The sequence below is a fragment of the Oculina patagonica genome, chromosome 2 (assembly GCF_052425735.1).
Source record: "Oculina patagonica isolate OP01 chromosome 2, crgOcupat, whole genome shotgun sequence".
NCBI classification, from domain to species: domain Eukaryota; kingdom Metazoa; phylum Cnidaria; class Anthozoa; order Scleractinia; family Oculinidae; genus Oculina; species Oculina patagonica.
The window spans coordinates 44,207,828-44,229,508 of record NC_135759.1 but is presented as its reverse complement, the minus strand read 5'-3'; positions in this window follow the sequence as shown (position 1 = coordinate 44,229,508).

Here is a 21,681-nt window from a genome sequence, read left to right as displayed (position 1 = left end):
TCAAACACCACGTCCACGGTCTAAACGCGTTTACGCGAACTGCGGCACGTCTTTAGCAGCGTCGAGTCACGGTAAGCCCAATCCAACATAAACCAAATCTCACTCGTGTTTAAAAATAATTAGCTTGTATGTTTTCTGCAATGGTATAATTCAAGCTTGTTCAAACTGGTTAGAAGCCATTCAGGGTAAACGATTTGGAATGGCCTGTTTCTCGTTGAACATTCGACCGCCTGCAACCAATATATACTTCGGACAAATTATTGAGCTATGAAACATGTTACTGAACATATGCGCATTTTTGGAGCACCTTTTGAGCAACTTTTTTGAGATATTTCGAGCAACGTTTTGAGCTATTTCTAGCAGCTTGTGGACAGCCTACTGCGCAAGCTTGACGAAACAAGTGACTCTCGAGTTCCACTGCAGGAGCGATCTTGATAGGTTTTAAAAACAATAAAAATGGACAGAAGTAGTACGCAGACATAATGATAATGATAATGCATACGTTCAAATGCGCTTTACACACCAGACCACAACACCGGGAGCTTCGTGCCCTTCTCTTTGCGAATAGTTTGTGGGTTCTTTAATGTCCCCTGTTATAGGACTGAAGATACAGGAGACGGGACCTACGGTTTATCGTCCTTTTCCGAGAAGACTAGAATGTCTAACCATTTGCAGATGTAATAATATATAGATTTAGGCAAGCCTAAAAGCGGAGCTCCCGATTTATTTATTAAATTTTCACTGGAGTTTTATACATATGCGGTCATTCAAAGCTTTAATGTATACGCTGGCCCATTTAAATCGATCATGGTTGAAATGAATGTCTTTATACGGTACAACAAAAATAATAATCTCAAGAACAACTCATGGCCTAAATTTATTTAAGAGTTAATTCTCTGATTTCTCAGAATAGAAAATAGTTTCGCGATCCTCTTATCTTTTTGCTTTATACAAAAGATACGTCAATATATTTTGTGGAAAAATATTCCCGTCTCGCTTTTCTTGTCTTAACATCTGTGCACTCAAATGGGTTTTATACTTACGTACGCAAATTAAAACTTTAATACCGGTAATAACAAATCGTTGTTCATTTTTTAGCTTTTTTTTTTATTTCCTACCGTGTGCACAGTTTATAGTCAGGTACCCAGGAGTCCAAAATGTGACATCCACGGGCATTTTTGTCTGATTTTTGGCAACATAGCTATTTTTACTAAATCGAGTACGCTGATTTCGAAAATCAATGTTGCCAAGCTTAATTCTCGCGTTAAGATGATGTTTTGATGCATTCATGGTCCAAATATGTAATTTTCTTTCCTTTAGCTATTTTAAGCATAATACATCCAGAAATTCATTGTTAGTGTGCTGTAAAAATGATTTAAAGAATTTTCTGAGAGTTTTTACGCTGTTTCTGTGAAAATCAAGTCCTTTAGTGACAATTGACCACGCCCTCTTAAACAAAATTCACCCTATCACGGGAACCTTATCACGGGTGTAGTTTTGTTATTTTGTCAAAGAACAAATGCGATTTTTGTATTACAAATCGCTATAGTTGCAATAAGAAAGAAAAATGTTGTAGTCTTGCCACGCTGAAGCTACGAGCTAGCGAGCATCAAGAATGACGCCATTACAATTTTCATATATCGAGTTTCCCTTGTTTCAGCATTTCGTTTCAGTTTTGTGGTAAAATAAATGGAAATAACATCCTAGTTAATGTCGTAATATATAATCGTTGTTATAGTTAGAGATAAAACTTTATTGTTTGTCTTTTGTATTGCTGAATCTAACTTATTTCACAATGCACTTTGTCTGTTATAGGCTCATGATAAAGACTTTGGTTTAACGCATGTAAAATTAACGAATTCAAAATGATCATAACATTGCTCCTTGCTTTCAGGTTTAAATCTGTCTATAATATTTTTAATCAATATCGGTAAATATTTTGAATATATCTTCTGAACTTTTTTAAAAACACTGAACTAATATTGCTTTTTAAACAAGTTTCTTCAAAGCGCTTTAGCGCAGGTTGATATAGCAATTAGCGTCGGTCTTGGTGCATCTACACAGCCCAGTGCACATGGCATGCGTTTTTCTAAATTCATAGCGAAGAGGCACATATATAGCCAGTGGTCAGATCGGATTTCATACATTCAACAAACAAACGTTTTCTGCGGAGGTAGGGTGTCAGCTTCGAGGACATCTTCGCCGACCGAGAAGAGAAGAACAAAGTGTTCTGTGAAAACTCTCCACAGATGAAAGAGGTACAGCCGGTGATGGTGTGAGATGGTAACAATGAACTTGACGAGTTATCAGGAAGATTTGCTGAGACATCCTCTTAAGTTATTTACGTTGGATTCTCTAAAGTTCCTGCACATATCCACACTGTTGATGAGAGCTTAGCGCAATCGATGTGCCAGGAGAAGTAACAGCAAGTCTGTGCCTCGAGTGGAAATTATTATGTTGTCGACATGCCCGCTAAGACTGACTGCATAACGAACAAACTTCGTATCGGCTTCCTCTTGGTTGGATCTCAAAAAGACTACATCTAGGCCAGGATCTGAGCAGAATCCACTTCGTATAAAAAACCACCAGATATACTTCGATTGCAGAGTCAGTGCCTGCGAGATAAGTTCATCTGAGAGAATCCGTGCGAAGTCCGCTTTGTTGTCTCCTAGTGCCAAAAATGCTAGCCACTTCATCGGCCGCAACTTAACCTCTCTTACGTACTTCAATGACTCTGCTCACAGGCCGCGCCGTGTTCTCGGAGCGTCGACTTCTTGTCGTTGCTTTTATGGAGTGCCTCCCATCGAGTAACACATCGATCCTCTGGTATCCAGGACCTTTCCGTAAAACAGTGTACACGTAACATTCCACAAAGCCGCCGAAAGCATTTGCATTTTTTGGTTTGCCAATAACTGCCACCATAATTAGTATGCTGCCACCAGGGTGAAGCCATCGAAGAACAAACTGACTCTAGGCACTTGACCTTTTCTTCTGAGAACGTCTGCTAAAATTGACTTGTTTCACACTTGTGGGGTTCATTTCTGCGAGAAACAGTGGCACCGGCATTATACCTCAGATGTTACAATATGGCTTACATGTTTATCTCGCGCCTGCCTTCATACACCGTCACTAGACAACATAGAATACTCTGGTTTCCATGCAAATTTAAATTCTTTCTCTTTTTGGAGCTAGTTGCAGCACTTTTGACTTCATAAAGGCTGGCAAATAGAGGTGGATTATTCTTGCAAACAGGGTCACGAAAGTTTCTCTTCCATCCCTTCTTCCCGTTCCCGTTTTTTTCTCGCTGTCTGAAGATAGTAGCCTCCATTCCACGAATCGTTCAAGCCGAGTCTGTCCAATCGAAAGATCTTGTTTAATTTCTAGAGTCACGAGATCTTCCTTGGCAATTTTTTGCAATGTCTCATTTGTCCGTGACAAGAACAACCCGGATTTTGTTGTGTGGAATGTAGACAACTCTCAGCTTCATTATCTTGCTACTGTCTCTCCTTGCCACTCTCTTTGTGGATAAAAGCAGTCGTTATGGTGCATGTCAAACATCGCTGATGTTTGTGGAGCAATTCCATTGCAACTTTCTATTAATACAACAATCACATTCATTTTTAAACAAAATGTTAACACTATACCCGTGATAAAGTGACTTTTTATGAGAGGGCGTGGTCAATTCTCACTGGACGGCTTGATATTCATAGAAACGGTATAAAAACTAGGTAATGAACGTTTATTCGTTTGTCTCACGATAGAATCGCTTTGAGATGTTGATCGCGACGTTTCGACTGCAATACTGCTAGTCTTCATCAGGCGATGAGGTCGATTGTTTACGCGTCGCTATTTATGCACGTTGGTTCGCTGTGATTGGTGCATTTCGATCCTCATTATTATTCCGACTAACAGATGATGTTCCCTCAGAGGTCCGCTTTGTAGTTGAACGGCTGTTATGCTTTCTGATCGTAGGTATCCATGCTTCAGCAATTTCAATTCCGCTATCTCTATTGATGTTATTAGAGTGAAGTCTTATTTGGATAGCCTCTTTGACCCTGCGTGTGTATCGGTGAGGGTCACGATCGATAAACTTGACTTGATTCCATAAAGGAATATGCCGCGTTTCGTTTGCGTGCTCCGAAACTGCGGAGGTTTGTGTATGAGCAAGCCTTATGTCTCTTTCGTGTTCTTTTATCCTGTCTTAATGACATTGAACTGAAATATGGGCGCACAGCCCTAAGGTTGATTCGTCGCCACGAGCGTTGTTCACGCAAGCTCGCACGTTTCAGCAACCATCTCACCTTTCTTACAAGGTGTATTAAGAGCCACATTATTCCGCGAGACCTTCGGGTCCAACCACCTGTTCCAACTAAAGGCGCTTGCAGAGTAGCCGAACTAGCCTCTAAAAGATTCTTGAGGGAAAGAATACGACTAACTCAGAGAGCTAAGGGAGATGCAAAACGAGAAACTGAATCCACACGGCAAACGAAGCCAGTGAGATACTTGAAAAATCAGAGTTAATACCCAAAGAGTATTTAATGCCACCAAAGATCGACAACAACGCAAGTTCTTAAAACTTGTACAGGAGAAACAGGCCTCTGTTTCACCACATATTGACCCAACACCGCGAGTCGACAAAAACAAATGGGTGATTAACTTATCATCACGGCCTCTTAGTGATGCTGAGGTATCATTACTAGAGAAAGGGTTAAATTTCGCAGTAACACCTACCACCATTCCAGCCACTGAAATAGTTGCTAAAGTTGAAACAGCCATAAGAGCGCTTGACTCAGAACAAGCTGACACAATAAGGAGAACCGTTAATAGCGTCCTTCAACAGGCTGAACCACCTAAGCCTAACGTCACGAAGGAAATGCATGAAGCCCTTAACAACTTAAAACAATTCGATTCTATTATGATACTACCAGCCGACAAAGGTCGCGCAAGTGTAGTTCTAGACACTAACACCTACCATGATAAAATGAAGGCACTAATCGAAACGGGTCCATATCAACTTCTTAATAAAGACCCCACGGATCGACTCAGCCGTAAACTCACTGAGAAGCTTCTTAGCTTAAAACGAAGTGGACATCTATCAGAAACTATCTACAACAAGATCAGGCCCAAGCACAAACAGCCGCCTAGGATCTACGGTCAGCCTAAGATACACAAACCAAATACACCATTGAGACCTATTGTATCGTGTATAAACACCTTTGCTTATGACTTATGGAAAGCACTCTTTGCGTTATGTAGGACCCAAACTATGGGGCAAACTTTCTACGGCTGACAGATCAGCCAAGACACTGCAGGCTTTTACAAACCGTATTCGCAAAAAGGATATAACTCGCTTAATGGACAGCGGCTGTAAGGGATGCATCCTATGCTGCACATAGTGCCTTTCAAGTCAAGTCATTATTATTATTATTATTATTATTATTATTATTATTATTATTATTATTATTATTATTATTATTATTATTTATTTATTTTTTATTTTTTATTTTTTTTTAACAATTAAGATTTAAACATTTTTCTATATCATAGATTATAATAACATTTTTATATGACTTATATATATTTTTATTGTATATATTTAGTATTAGTGTAGCTTTTAGTTTTTAGCAGTGTCCCCTAATTAGTATGGTATTATTTTCCAGGCTATAAGGTTTTGACACTTAAATAAAGTTTCTTATCTTATCTTATCTTATCTTATGACTTGTCGGCTCATTTAGCTGACATCCTGTCCCCACTGACAGACAAATCAGAGTACGCAGTTACCAACTCTACTCATTTCGTGAATACCATCAACCGTGAAAGAATACAAGAAAAGGAAATCATGGTATCATTGACGTAGAATCTTTATTTACGAACGTGCCAATCGATGACGCCGTAAAGGCCGCACTTTGCAAACTAGAAAACGATCCCGGTCTTGCCGACCGCACAAACCTAACACCTACACAAATTGCCGACCTTTTAAACTTTGTTTTACGATCCACGTATTTCCAATACAATGGATCAATTTACGAACAAAAGGACGGAGCCGCTATGGGGAGCCCTGTCTCCGGTTATAGCCAACATCTTCATGGAAGATTTTGAGGAGCGTGCGATAGCAAGTGCGATCTACAAACCTAAGATCTGGAAGCGATATGTAGATGACACTTTCACTATATTAGATCGAGACCAAGTCGATGGCCTTTTTCAACATCTTAATAACCAACAGCCCACTATTCGTTTTACCATGGAAACCGAGAAAGATAACAGCATTCCCTTTCTCGACACGTCAGTTATAAGGGACTCAAACGGCCTTCTTACTACCAGTGTATATAGAAAGCCCACACACACCGATCAGTACTTAGCCTATGACTCACACCATCCTCAGTCAGTGAAGCGTGGTATTGTTAAGTGTCTATATGACCGAGCCAAACACCTCATAACAAAACCATCAGTTATCTCTCAAGACAAGAAACATTTATCGTCGGTACTTGTTTCTAACGGTTTTCCTTCTTCGTTCATACGAAATCTTACCAAGGCTGCATTCATTATGTATCCTACAGGGGGGGGGGGGGGGGCAGAGGATTTTAGGGAGGGTTCTCAAATTTTTAGAGCCAAAAAAGGGGGGATATGAAAATTGTCAAATGTCTACTGGGGGGATGCTTATTTTTTGTAAGATTCTGTCTAGCTTTTGTTATACTTTTAAAAAAGTAAAAAAAGAAATGATAAGTACAGCAGCTTCTTTCAAGGATTGTAAGCAACAAGGGTACCTCTATTATTCTGAGAGACTATAGTAGCTATTTGAAGTTTTCAAGTAGTGTGCCTGGCCTGTAGATGTAATGTTTCGATACAGCATAGAAAGTAAAACATCTAAAATGGAAACATTTAATGCAACCTCAGTCTAAGCAGTGCAACTTTATTGAATCAATGAATGCAAAAGAAAACAATGTAATTCAGTGCACAGTTTTATGAAATTGAACAACAAATGTGCACTTAAATGTTCAATGAAAGGATACGAACAATATGACTGGAAAACTATCGCGTCCACATTTGAAAATATGAACAAGCTATACCTCGAAGTACTTAACAAATATTTAGCTATATAGACCGTCATAAACTTTCTCTCCTTGGGAAGAAAAATGATAAGATAAGGAGAATAATGGCACATGTCGCACTTGAGAGGAATGATACTGAACGGCCGGAAAACGAGGGTGAAGAGGATGGCAACAGCGGAGATGAATCCGTGGATGAGTGTGATAGTGAGAGTGATGATGATGAGTTTGTTGCTATTGTCGACGAGAGTGACAGTGAAACGGAGGTTCCTGTCAGTAGTATAAGAGTTGGGGGCACCAGATCATTTTTGCAAAAATGATCTTGAACTCCCCAACTCTTATACTACTCCCAGTGCTGGATCCAAAATGGAAATCAAATATCAGATCCCAGTGCTGGATCCAAAACTGAACAAAATCTGGATTCAAAAATGGATTCAAAAAAATGGATTCAAATATTGGATTCAAAAAATAGAATCAAAAATGGAATCAAACATGGAATCAAAAATGAAATCAAAAATAGAATCAAAAATGAAACCAAACCTCGAAGCCAAACTGAAAACCAAAATGGAATCAAGTTTGAAAACCAAAATGAAAAAAAAGCCTGTAAAACCAAGCCTTAAAAACCAACCCTTGCTAAACCCTTTAATCAAAATAAAAAAAACTTCTTATACTCTTTTTTAAAAATCTTGCATCTTAGTGCGTTTAATTATTCCTTTTATCAAGTTGGATTCTAGTGCGTTTAAAATGAACGTCTTATATTACATTTTCAATATAATATTTTTGTATTTTTATCAGATTTTTGAACATGTTTTTATGTAGGATCATATTTGATATAATACCGAGATCAGTACAAATGTTAACTAATCTATTTGATTGTTCCTTTTCACTTAATTGTAAGAAAAGTGTATTGTCTTTAATGCAATGTTTTTCTATGATATTCATCATCTCAACGAATTTTTCTTTGATGTAATTTGATGTCATTATAATATTTATTATACATTATTTTTTATATCATTTATACAGTGCGTTTAATCTGATTTTTTGTTGTAAATGATGCTGTTATTAATATGCTTTTGTGTCAAAAGATGTCTCCATTTACCGGATAATTTATAGTTATAATTATTGCAAATGACACAAAACCATTCCTTTTTAGATGCATATAAAGTCTTGGACCTTCTTTTTGCATCCATCTTGTCTTTTTCAGTAAAATATCTTCGAACTTCAACCATTTATATATATACTTTAGAAATTTTTATATATTTTTAACCGACAGTTATGGTAAATTTTTAATGTTATATATTTCTTGTGATTCGTTATTTTTTATATATATTTATGACTTTTTTAAAATTATGGTGATTAATATTTTATAGTTCAAGGTTAAACATCTGCATTATTGTCATGGTTTCATAATATTTGGTTCAATACAATAGATTCGAATGTTCTATTGTTTATATTAACTAACCAATCATATTACAATAAACTTTTATACAAACTTTTATATAAACGTTTGTCATAAAATAAACTTTTATTCTCAGAATTGATTCAAGATGCCTAAGTCAATAAGCACGAATTTTATATATGTTGTAGATCCTTCATTGGTATCCAACTATTAAAATCATCATTATATCCTTTCCACTTCACTAAAGCTTGTTTCTTCTTATAATCCCTCCGAATGACTTTATCAATACGAAATACTTCTTGTGTTGCTTTCAATACTTCAGCTTTGTAAAAACTGCCTTTTATATCTTCATTATTGAGATCTTTCAATTTGTAAGTAATAGGATTAGTGTATTGTATCTTATCGATGGTAAAAATTTCTTCTGTCCAGTTTGGCGTGTACCCTTTATCGAAAATATTTCTTTTATACTTCGATATTCGAACCTTATCACCTATTTTGAATTTCGGTTTCTGTTTTGATGTTTTCATATCACCGTATAAATTGAAATATACTAAGCCTTCATTCTTTTTCCTCGATGCTTCTACGGGTGTCATTTTAATGCTTGAGTGTTTGTTATTATTATACTGTTTTAACAGCTTGGGTAGCATATCGAGGTACGTCGTATTACCTTGAGTAGTGAATTGTTTCCACATTCGGGTTTTAATTGTCCTATTCCATCGTTCACAAACACTACTCTTCTCTTCGTTCTCGGTTGAGTATAGTGTTATACCATTCTTTTCCAAAAGCTCCTTCATATTTTTATTGTAATACTCTTTCCCTTTATCAGTCCAAAGATATTGTGGTTTACGCCCCTCTTTGAATATTGTTTTGAATGCTTTAGTTACAGTTTCACCTTTTTTGTCTTTTAGAGGCACTATCCAACCATATTTACTGAAAACATCCAGTACCATGAGAAGATATCTATATCCCTTGTTCCATTTACTAAACTGTTGCATTTCGACCAAATCCGAACACCATATTTCATCAATATGGTTAACTATAACACGCCGTCGAGTAAAGTTACGCTTTATTGGTTTGTGTAACTCATCAGCTAATTCTTTTTGCCAACTTTCTTCACTCGACGGCCTTTTCCGTTTTTTGACTTCTTTTTTTTTATACCCATACCTACTTTTGTTTTACCAGCTATTATATTTCGAGCCAAAGCATGTCCCCATTGCCTGTCTTTCCATGGTATTGCGTCTAAGGATTTAACCATTTTCCTGTCTGCTTTATTTTTACACTTTACTTGATCTTTTGAGGATTTATTTGCACATACGCTGTAATCTACATCATGTTGCATGCTGACGGCATCTGTTTCTCCTGTTGGTTTTTCATATATCTCCAGTATTTTACCTGTTTTTTGATCCCACTTTACCTGTTTCTCTAAAGGATTACCAGGACCTGTATACCGATGACCAGGCATTACAAAACCCTTTTTTGGTGCTACTTTTAAAATAGCTTTATGGATATCGATACCTTCACCTTTGATGAATTTACTCTTTTTGTTTTTACAGATTGAGCAAATTGATTTTTCCATAAGTAGGCCATTCTTTGCTTTTACTTTTTTAGTATTGATTGAATTTGTTTTTTTATTACATGAAACGCAGTATGACAGGCACATATATATTATATGTTAGATATTAATCACAATAATGATTAACCCATTTGCCGTTTTTATATTCTGTGTAATTACATGATGGATTAAATTTTTCATTTGTATATGCTCCAGCGGGCTTCCAAAAATTAGATGTCTGAATCCCGCTTTTTTTATTAAATATACCTTTAGCAAAGTCACCGCGCCAATATTTTTTAAATAGATCTTTATTGCCTCCGGTAGCACCCATGATAGCCGATGCTAAGTCTTGAGCCTGTTGAAACCCTGGAATCTTTTCGCCGACCTTTTTGTTAATCGTTTCACCAACTCCTCGCCCCTTTGTCTTTTTATTATCGCTTACAAAACGGGTTTTAGTGATCCCGCATTCGGCGCATGTGCATTTCATCATAGTTCGACCATTTTTGGTTTTAACAAATCGTGCACTTCCTGAAACGCATTCAGTCTGTTTCTTTTGTTTCACGCAATACGACTTCATATATAATATGTTTACATATTTTTAAAATAATTGTTTATAAAACGTTCATTGTACATTGTGTCAGTCATTGATAATTGCATTAATATATCATGATACTTTCTATCATAAACCAATGCTTGATGCAAGAAATAAATACAATAATACCCACAAAGTACTGATTTGATATTCTGATATTGTGTGTTATTATACAAAACTTGTTTTATCCCATCTTTCTCAGCTCTCATTTTAAATTCATTTGGGTATGGCATTCCGAAGCTATCAAAGTACCACAATATGTCTTTTTTAACACTAGGAACACAGGCAACCCAGTGGCTACCAACACCTTCATAACTGTCTAAATTAATGATACATGGGCTATGTTTTTTAGGCATGTGTTCATCTCTGCTGTATATCCCTGTGATATTAATATTTAAATACTTACACCATCTCATTAGATCATTGTTACTTAGAGCTTTTTTGATAAATGTTGGCTTTCTTACTTTTTTTTTGGTTTCAAGATCTTTTTTTTTTTGGAAGCACCAATCCGCCTTTAAGAAATTTATCATATTCAGCCCACGAACCAATAATTGGAGGACTCCTATAAGATAATGCATCTCTTTTAGTCGGTAGTTTGATTTTGCCACCATTTTTTGGTCTTTGCTTCCTAATGATTTGTGGTGAATAATAAGGGTATTCTATTTGCATTCCTGTCCCTCCTTGAGGGGGAGTGACTTGAATTCCTTTTCCAATCATATCCCTTCGCATTTTACTTATTTGGGCTTTAGATAAAGTCAGTGTAATGCCTTTTCCTTCACTTTTTACTTTATTGTGCCGTGTTATTTGTCTTTTTGTAAGGTATAACTCAGTATTACCCTTCTTTTTGATCTGATGCTTATCAATCAATAAACTCACTTCACTTGAATTTTTGATTGCTCTGGCTAGCTTTTTCATTTGGCCTTCTGTTAAATGAATATATGCTGAAATATATTTTGTGCTCATAGTCTTGCTCTATATATAATAGTGTTAGATTAAATATTACATAAAAATAAGTTCATTCCCAATTTTGTCAATTACAATTTTTTCTTCATAAAGAACTACAGCGTATATCATATAATCGTCAGTAGCTTGTACATTCAATCTGTAATGAAACAATAACTGTTTTGGATCATCAGTAACCGATTCCTTATGATTTCTTAAATCGAAATAGATAACAGGAAATAATTCAGAATAATTTTGTAAATTTAACTGAGTTCCTGTATTGTAGTCGTTGGTTCTGAATGCATATTCTTGAATGTCATTATATAATCTTGGTTTAAAATCACAATCATACTCTAGTTCTGGAGTAAAATATGAATTTCCAAGTTGCAATCGACAGGTAGATAGTGTACATGCATTATCACCCGCATTTATTTTAAAAGTATCAAAAATAAAGGGGTTTTCTAATTCATTATTTGACTTGTTTCTTTGCAGATATACAAAAACATGTTTTGCATTTTTAATAGCTGGTGTAATTTGATATATCCCAGAAATAGCAGTTGTTGGCGATGAATGTTTAATAAATTCTCTTAAATATGTCCATTTTGTTGCTGTTAAAAAACTACTATTCACTAATTTTTGTCCTGCTGATGTAAAGTTTAAACGCGGTAGCCATAACTGAAAATCTTGAACAACATATCGTGTTTCATCCCCAGCAACTCTATAAATAAATTCTCTATCATCATTTAGTGTTATGTTTAGTTCGATTTGCATTGGTGGTATCATTTTATCGCGGAGTTCTTGAAAAATTGAAAACCTATTTAACGGAATGATTGCGTATACGTCTTTTGATTGTGAACACAATTCAGCTCTTTTAATTGCTCCTACTTTTGGGGCTGTTCTTAAATCGCCAGCTAATACAGCTCTATCGTCGAGATACCAATTGAAATTGGTAGCTACTGTACGGCTATAGTCATCAGAAAATTCAAGCAATCCTTTTATGAAACAGATTTTATGCATGTCATTACCATCGTAAGGTTTTTTACCTCCTGAAGTTATCATAATGTGATTTATAATACTGGTACTATCATTTATCGTTGACGTTAGCGCAGGTGTTTCTAGAGCATTGACCGCAATGTTCGATCCATCAGCCTTTTTCTCAAGTTTATATTTCACGATAAAATACCCATTATACCAATCAAACCAACTAGACCTATCAGTCATATTGAATATATACCCTGTTTTTTCCTGATATAGCCCATTTGCAGGTCGAATAATGGGTGTTTGCAGATTGAATCGGAGATAATCAACTTTTTCAACATTTTCTATGCTTCTGAAACTCATTTATATTATTAGATTAGATAATTTACTTCAATTGTGCTAATCGTTTCAAAATAAGATCACCAGCTTTTTCACTTCTATTTAACACGGATTTTAAACTTTTCTTTTGTGCTTTGATTATTGGTGATTTATTGAGATATTTTACCATTTTTTTAGCATATTGTCCGATATTTTCTAAATCATTAGTTATTAAACCTGATCCTTTATGACGATATTGATATAAACCTTTTTTAGGGTTATAAAATTTTGACCATTCGTATACTCGATTCATTTTATATTATTAGTTTAGATTAATTCACCTCTTTGATAACGATATGAAACGCCGTATCGATTTCATTTAAATCAATGGGACGATTATACGAATCGGTTATATATAGTCTGATTGAATCAATACTATTTTTATTAATTGGTGAAAATTTCAACCTTCTCGGTTCAATAGTAAAAGGAAAAGATCTACGAATTCCTTGTGCTATGATACTAAAACAAAATAATACATCTTTTGATTCATCTGTCAATGATCGGTGAGTTAAATCACAATGAATACATATCATATCAACGCTCCTTGTTAAATCAGGTATTTTATCACTGATGTTGCTTCCAGCTGATAAAATTTTCTTATCAAAACCCAGTATCATATTAAAGTCTGATACAGATAGATCTAATTCATAATTTTGCTGTATGGTTATTATTGTTCTAAATAATGATAAATCAAACGTAACTAAAAATGGATAATCATCACCATCTTTACCAGTTGTATTTTTTAAAAAAGTATCAATGTCACTATATGAATACATGCCATCTGGAAAAACGATATCTTTAAAACTTGTATCACTACCTGTTGTTTTTCGATATCTAATCTTATTATTGGTGAATGAAGCCGAAATATTATACCAGCTATACGTCATACTGATTATTTCGTCTAGTGCCATCTCATAATTTTTATTTGGATCAAGGAATAAAGGCTGGTCAAGATAAATTGTAAAATCATGTGCTTTCTGATTATAATTATTGGCTTGTCTTTTCGCCCTGAATGAACTAAGTATTAAATGCTTCTCCATTATATATATTTAAATTAGATAAAATAGTTGTTATAAATTTTTTCATATAGACGCTTTGTAATTCTTTTCACTCTTAACAGTTCATCCAATATTGTAATACCTTGGTTTTTTAATTCATAACTCGTATTCCCAGAGTTAATGCTTCCGCAAATTACATCCAGTTTTTCAATAAGTTTTTCAGGGTCTCTGTAATAAATAGCCTTATAATTATGGGCTAGACCACCACCATCCCATTCATCGTCTTCTCTATCAGAATCAGGCGCTGTGTCCCTTCTCATAGCATCTATCTTATCAAATAATGATTCCTCTATAGTTGGTTTTTTTTTATATTTAGTTTTTTTGGGGGTCTTTTTCAATTTTTTTGATTTTTCCTGTAAATCCGAAGCTGAGAAAGGAACCCGTTTGTACTCCATACGTTGTATTTTTTGCTTAGTTAATAACAACTGGTTTTCAATATTGTTAATTTGGTTTGTAAAATCTTCATCTATTTCCAACAGGTCATTATATGATTTTCCTTTGTATTTACCAGATTTGATCATATTTTTACCACTTTTATTCAGTTTGCCTAATAAAACACTAACCTGACGCCTTTCTTCGGCGAGAGATTCCCTTTGACGATCTAACTCCTTTTGATCAGCCTTTTTGAGCGAACTAGGAACCCATTCTTTTCTCTTTCGTTCTATTGAGGGCGGTGGATCAAAATCGGGCATTTCATCTTCATCTTCTGTTTGAGCTTCATAAATGGGTGGCGGTGGATCAAAATCGGGCATTTCATATTCATCTTCATCTTCTGTTTGAGTTTCATTAATTGGTGGCGGGGGTGGATAATTTGGCATTTCATCTTCATCCTCATCTTCATCAATTGGAAATTCTGGAAGAGGGTCAAGCTCTTTTAACCCTTTATTATTCAACTTTTTAGTTGCTTCAATTTGTGTATCGAGACGAGATGTTACTGGTTTAAACATTTTTGTAAATTTGATTTGTCCTAATTCATCTGCCAATTTTGAAGACATTATTTGATTATTAATATTCTTGATTTGATTTTCAACTTCTTCTTTTTGATTAGCAATTTTTTGCCAAGCTAATAGACTCATTTATATATATTAGTGTAGATTATTATCAATCTTTCATCAGTCTTCCAGAAGTCTTTCATCAGTCTTTCATCAGTCTTCCAGAAGTCTTTCATCGGTCTTTCATCAGTCTTTCATCAGTCTTCCAGAAGTCTTTCATATTATATAATTAAATAATATAAATGAAGATACCAAATTATGACAGAAAATCATCAAATAAGCCCGAGAGAAAGTTATGCGATTTTATAAGCGAAGATTATAGAATGCTCGTAGCGGGTAGTAGCAATTGCGGTAAATCAAACCTAATGATGTTCATGTTGAGAAAACCGCTTGTCTTTTATGATAAAATATTTATTTTTACCCCTAATCAGCATCAAGATAAAATTCAAGATCTTATAAAGTTGATGCAGGAAATATCTGGTTTTGTAGGTTATGATGTGCTCGAAGTTGGTGGTGAAGATGATATAAAAAATACAAATGAGTATCAAGATGATAACAGAAAAGTTGTTATTTTTGACGATATGATGAATTCAAACAATAAAATTCAAGATAAAATAGCTAACCATTTTACTGATGGTCGACATCATAAGATTAGCCCTATATATCTGAGTCAAAGCTACTATGATGTTCCGCAAAAAATTCGGTTAAATTGCTCTCATATGATTCTATATCCACCCACGACAAAAAATAACCTCCAGATGATTGCTAGAGAAAATCTGATATCGCCGAATTTGTTTGATAAACTCAAAAAATATGAGTTTTTATTTCTTGACAAACAAAAAAATACCGTAAAAAAGAATTTCGACGAATCTATATTATAATCTAATATATTAACATAGATGGGTTACATTAATGATGAAAATGATTTTATATCAACTAAATATTCTCAAAGTGCAAAACCTGCAATTGGTTTTAAATTGACTAGCCATGGTAACTATTATATGGACAAAAAGAAAATATTCGGGTTAAAGACACAAGATGACGTTGCAGTGGATGCTGATTATGATTCATATGCAAAAGACTTGGGTAGTGCTATTAATAAGAGATATATTAATCAATTTTGTTTAAAAAAAATAGAGATGAAACTACTTTTGATTGTGTTGGACTTTCACTTCAGAACACTGAAGCTTACTATGATGGGTTGTATAACGACTTATCAATACCGAATGTTGAATACGTAAAATTAGAAGACAATAAAGTCAAAGCAGAACTCAATAACAAACTCGCTGATAAAGCCGACCTTAGTACCAATAATGAACAAACGTTTAACAGCATTTTAAATGTACCTAATTTCGATCAAGGTTATAGCAATATGTCTAACGTGATGAATAAAGAATATATTGACTCCAGAGACGCGCTTAAAGCCGATAAAACATATACCGACAATACATATTTGAAAAAAATCACTGGTACAGCTATGGCTAAAAGCATTCAAACAAAGGCTGATAAACAATACGTTGACAGCAAATTTGCAAACAAGTCTATAACTACAGCCCTAGCTTATAACCTTCATACTAAGCTTGATATAGACGGTAGTAAAAAAATGTTAGCTGATCTCGATATGAATGGCCATACCATTAATAATTTAAAAGAGCCGAAAAAGAATGCAGATGCTGTAAATAAATTGTATGTTGACAGTTCACATATTACCTCTATTGATAAAGGAAACGTTTTCAATAATATAATGATTGACAGTAATAATCAACTTAGTGAAGAGAATGATATCGAGTTAGGCAGTTTAATCGATCATCCGAATTCATACCATAAGATCAATACGAAAGTTGTAGACAGTAAGCTGGTACTTGACAACAATAAAGGCTACTACTCAAGCAGATTAGGTATCAATGTATATAGTTTACCAATCAATCGATACACAATGGTTTTCGAGCTATTTTTTCCAGCTGAAGTAGATCATGATAGTCTAGATATCGATATTGTATCATCAATCGACAACATCGACAAATCAACTACGCGAGTTTATGATGGATATAGTCGAACAATAGCACAAATTAATAAATATCAACAACATCCAAATAATTATCTCTATGTTGATATCGTTTTAAAGATGAAATCAGGGAACGCATATGTCCCAAAATTACAAACATATATCGTGATTTATGGAATAAAAGGTTATCAGAGTAACGTTGATCCTAGGATATACGATCAGCTATATTATGTTGAAAATGATAGAATAGCTTTCAATGCATCGATTGATATGAAAACAAAGGCTATTTATGGTATTAAACCAGCTACTACTAATGACCAAGCTGTTAATTTTGAACAGTTAAAAAATTTTCGGGACAATTTGAAGTCTGATCTTGAATTAAAAATGGATAAGAAAAGAAACATCAGCTATTACCATAAAATTTTCGAGTATTTTTATGATCTAACGGATCCATCTGAATTCATCATGTCAGATGCAAACGGAGCGGTAATTCAGGGATTAAATAATGGTCTTGTCTTTAATCCCACAAAATTGTTAGAAGATTTTAATCCAAAAAACGGCTTTATGAGTGGTTTCGAAATTAATTTAAATGAAAATATCACTGAATCCAATGACTGGACTATATATATGGCATTTAAATATGACTATAAGCCCAGTGATAATAAAAGGATTAAAATTGAATTTATCGAGGGTGATAGTTTTAGTTTTCCGTGGGTTAAAGTTGAGCATAATAAGCTATTCATCGATTATGATCTAGATTCATATAAAGAGCAAATAAGAGGAACATATTTTGATAAATATTTGAATCTCTGGTATACTAAAATAGGAAATCAATTTAGAATCGCTGTTTGCAATAATGCTATGAGTATTGATCAAACATTGTCTGGGTTTAATATCAATGCATCCAACATTAAAATCAGTTCAGATTACTATGTACAAAGAATCGCTTTTAGTAAAACTGCATATCCGATAAACGGTAGAGAGTATCATAAAATCCAATATTTAGATAAAACAAAGGCTGTATTCTTCGAATAAATTATCTAACTCCAACGATTTTATCTAATTAAATTATATGAAAACAGTGAAATTGGTTAGCAATATTATTGATTCTATTGAGAGATTAATTCAAAACATAAGGAAGCTGTATTACACAATAAAGAACAAGCGCAATGCTAAAATGACAAAATGATAAAACAAAAAAATCATATATAACTAATATATATGACTAAACATCGAAAATGCATATTTACATGGAACCATATATCAAGCGAACTGACTGAAGAACAAATTATAGAATTGAAAGCTTATTATCAAACATATCATCGAAAATGTTGGGCTTATAAGCAGGCTGTTAAACGTTTCAAAAAATGGAAATTATTAGGGAATTCATTGTCTATTCTCTTTGCATCCGGCTCCATTTCATCAAGTATTGCTACAGGAGGTGTTAGTTTGGTTGCAATTAGTACAATAGCGCTTTTAATACAAGGCTGGATGCATCATCAAAATCTCGATTTAAAAATTCAAAATAGTACATATGCATATCAGAGCTACCAGCATTTACTCAACTCAATTAAAAACACGATGAGATGCGGTGATTACAATCCGTCTAGCGTCATAATTTCAATGAAAAACATTGACGATTATGTGACGGATACCTGTCCGATAATCGACAAGTACCTACGAAAATATGATAAGAAATTTATTGGATGATCCGATTTATTTCGCCAAAATTTAATGACAAAATCTCATTCCAATACAATCGATAATAGGCTAACGTTTTCTTGCTTTTGCTAATTTTGATAAATTCACAAGGTAGATTCATCATCAAAAAAAGCTGTTTAATTATGAATTTGGTTGATATAAGTCTTTTTCTACCTTTGTTTACAACAGGAATAGCGCCGGATTCGATAATATCAAACACTTTATAAATTCGATTCCTTTGATCACTAGTCAATTGTACCCTATTTTTAATACATAAATCGTTTAAAACATTCTCAACGTGATACTTCCGATGATATACCGATTCTCGCCGTATTCTATGCATATTTTCATAAAAATCAATGTACTCACTGACATAATCATAACTATTAACCAAACCGCAATTTAGACAGACATCCATACCATTTATATTTTCTATATCCTGCTTACTACAGCATTGCTCAGCATCCTTGATACCTTTTATCAATAGTTGATCACAGAAAGGGCATATAGGTTCTTTTAAATTTTTTAATTCATCGTGGATTTCAGAATTACAAACCATTATATATATAACACACATAACTTCACGGCACAGCTGTGTTTGGCAGTAAATTTCAGAATAAACTTTTTGAGTAAACTTTTGAGTAAACTTTTGTGTAAACTTTTGTGTAAACTTTTGTGTAAACTTTTTGAGTAAAATTTGTTGAAATATGATTGGTCAATAGAAATCACACCAGATTAAAATACCTGCTGACGCGTCAGCAGGTTTTTTCGGTCAATGGTTTAGTCATTAATCATTTATAACTTATGGCTAAAACCGTAAACTGAATAATTATTTATTTAATGTTGATCTTTACGAGGTCTTCCACGTCGTCTTTTCTGGTCTTCAGGTATACACTTTAAACGTACATGATTTTTGTCTTCATTTGATATTTCAGATCTGCTATTCAGGTCTGAAGATAGCATTTTAATAATACAAATATTTGTTTTAAGGATGCTCTGAATACAATACATTTTATTAATGAAGGCTATATCATTCGAGCTTTGATCAGATTCTAAAAGGTGTTTGATATTTAATGTTATATCAGTCATTCTATATATATATTAAAGAAAATAATTATCTGTTTATATCTAAACGCACTATAACAGTCACATATATAAAGACAAGTTATGTAACATATATTGAAGAAGGCTATAAGGCTGGTTACACAGTATTGATATGATACTGTTATTGTTGTTGATGACAACCAATAATATTTTATTACTAGTTATTTTTAAACGCACAATATATTTATAGTAAAAGATATAAAGAAATATCATTTATAGTATAATAAGAGAAAATGGGAAGAAATTTAAAGTATGATAACGACGCTGATAGAATAAACGCTATCAAAAATTCAAAGACTAAGTATATGTTAAATAAACGATGGAAATGCGATATATGTAATTACGATAGTTCATTAGCAGCTAAATGGACACATTTGAAGTCAAAAAAACATTTCAAAAATGCTGTTTTCAAAGCAATAGAAGATGATGATAGATTTGAAATAATTGAAAATAACAATACACAATGGAAAATAAAATTATCTTATCTAATAATATGAACAAATCAGATCTAGCTAAGCTATCGAAAACCGATCTTATAAAAATAAAAAAAATAATTTTACTATAAGACACTTAAAGAAATAATAATTTCATATAGTATAAAAAATGGAAAATAAAAATATCTCATCTAATAATATGAACGAATCAGATCTAGCTAAGCTATCGAAAACCGATCTTATAAAAATGATATTATCACTAAAAGCAAACCAACCTAAAGTTTACAAACCTAGGCCACCAATCCCAACTCCTCGTAAGAGTGTTAAACAGATGATTGATGATTATGAGGAAAATATCATTCAACCACCACTTAAATTTAGAGATGATTATAGGCCTACACCAAAGCCTAGGACTATAAAACCAAAAAAACCAGTTCCATTACCAAGGACTAAAATAGAACAAGTCAGCAGAGCTCTAAAAGGCTACACAAAGTCTTTCGAAATTGGTATAAAACACAACAAAGACCCGTTATTACAACTACAAAACACAAGGAAAGCTGTTGAATATCATATCATAAAAGAACTATCAGCCATGAAAGGACTCAAATTTGCTGAAACTCTTAAGGTAAAATTCACTAAAATGTTTGAAGATAGTGTAATATATAAAACCGCTTATTTCAACAGTAAAGCACAGACCATAATTAATAATCAAGAGATCGAAGAATCACTACAAGCATCTAAACAAATGATATTAAATTTCGTAGCTGAATGGGTTAGTCAAGGTTCAGGATGGACTATTGAATCAGTTGATGGTCATTATATTAATATAGTAAAATATGAACCAATAAAAGGCTCCTCCTATATTCAGCTACCACCAGAACTTAGAAATAGTTCAAAAGGATTGATTAACATGAAAAATGAGGATAATGAGTGCTTTTGTTGGTGTCATATCAGATGCTTAAATCCGCAAGATAAATACCCTCAAAGGATTAAAAAATCTGATAAGGCATATGTTGAAAAGTTAAATTACGATGGAATTAATTTTCCCGTGAATATAAAGCAGTTTAACAAAATCGAGAAACAGAATGAAATCAATATCAATGTATTCGGTTATGAAGACAAACAGCCATTTCCCATCTTTATTTCAAAAGAAAAATATGATAAAGAGATGAATTTATTATTGATAACTGAAAATGAAAACAATCATTATGTGTTGATTAAAGATTTTAACAAATTCATGTACAATCAAACAAAACATAAAGAAAGGAAACACTTCTGTATGCATTGTCTGCAGTGCTTCAGTTCTGAAAGAGTATTGAACGATCATAAGGAAAACTGTATACAAGTAAACGGAACTCAAGCTATTAAAATGCCAACAAAAGACAATAATATACTAAAATTCAACAACTACCATAAACAGCAAAAAGTTCCATTCGTTATATATGCTGATTTTGAAAGTTTATTATACAAGGTATCTGGATGCAAACGTAATGATGATAA